General features: G+C 38.9%; 1 protein-coding gene across 1 annotated transcript in view; it reads left to right on the forward strand.

Moving 5' to 3' along the window:
- LOC106461670 (ALK tyrosine kinase receptor-like) overlaps positions 1 to 1,384 on the forward strand; it is a 92,076-nt gene that overhangs the window by 54,173 nt on the left and 36,519 nt on the right. The gene's annotated exons all lie outside the window — the stretch shown is intronic.

Genomic DNA, 1,384 nt, shown 5'->3' on the forward strand with positions numbered 1-1,384 from the left:
GCGAGTCGAGCACCTTAACCACCTGGCCATGCCGGGCCCGTTGAATAGAGATTGTACTCGAACTTTCTACACTAGGCCTACATTATGCCATGATGATTATTAGAGTTTTAAAATTAAAATCCCACTTTTGCAGCAACTGTGTTTGTCAGCCTGTTCTGAAGAAAACTGTCCAATGCAAATGAATTTTTACTTTAACCAAAAGTATTAAAAAACATCTATGAATGTAAACATCACGGAAACTAAGGAACGACGCTTAGGAACATAAGCTTATCCGGCCCGGCATGGCCAGGTGGTTAGAGCACTCCACTCGCAATCTACGCGTCGCGGGTTCGAATCCCCATCCCACCAAATATGCTCGCTCTTTCGGCCGTGGTAGCGTTATAATGTGACGGTTAATACCGATATTCGTTGATAAAAGAGTAGCCCAAGAGTTGGCGGTGGGTGGTGATGACTAGCTGCCTTCCCTCTAGTCTTACACTGCTAAATCAGGGACAACTAGCGCAGATAGCCCTCGTGTATCTTTGCGCGAAATTCAAAACAAACATGACCTTATCCAACATATTAAGTCCCTGTTGATCAAAAGTAATAGTGGAAGTGATTTATTTAAAAGAAATAAAGGGAACTGTCAGTGGCCTCGAGGTTAGCATGCCCGGACTTTGAATCCGAGTATTCTCGGTTGGCGTCCCGTTTCAAAAGCTCGTCCGGTCTGTGGTGCAATGGGTGCGCTACGAGAGTATTACAGTCAAATCTCACTATGTGGCCCAAGGGCTGGTGGTGGGTGCAGTTGACCAGCCGCTTCCCCTCAGATTTAATAGTTTCAAATTGGAGATGTCTATGCGCAGGTAGACCTTGTGCAGCTGTGCATGAAATCCTAAAACAGACAGAGAATGGTCGTCATGATAACAGGTTATATTAGGTAGACGCAGTTGAAAGGTAGTGATTCAGTTTTTATTCTATTATCAGTGGGTGTTGGAAGAATATATTTAACCCAATTATTTTTAAAAGAGTTTTCCATTTCGCTTAACGATAATGTCAAGCAGGTGAAACTGTATCACATATGATTTAAGGTAAAACGTTAAAATCCGGGCATATAGATCTCAAAGGTGGAGAACAAACTAATTTCAAAATCATATGTGTTTTGTATTTTATTTTTAGTTTCCAGTCACAGAAATCAGTTTTTCTTAAATAAATTATTCTGTTTCTGAGTCATAAAAATCAGTTTTAGTAATTAGGTGACCACGTAAAGTTTTTATACAAAATGATTTATGACAACGTTACTATTATTATTAGTATTAGAATAGTAAGGTTAAAATGATTTTGATTTTATGTATAAATAGTAGGATTAAAATGACTACTATTCTGTACAAATAGAAGAATTAAAATT

Source organism: Limulus polyphemus, unplaced genomic scaffold (genome assembly GCF_000517525.1).
Source record: "Limulus polyphemus unplaced genomic scaffold, Limulus_polyphemus-2.1.2 Scaffold40, whole genome shotgun sequence".
Lineage (NCBI taxonomy): Eukaryota > Metazoa > Arthropoda > Merostomata > Xiphosura > Limulidae > Limulus > Limulus polyphemus.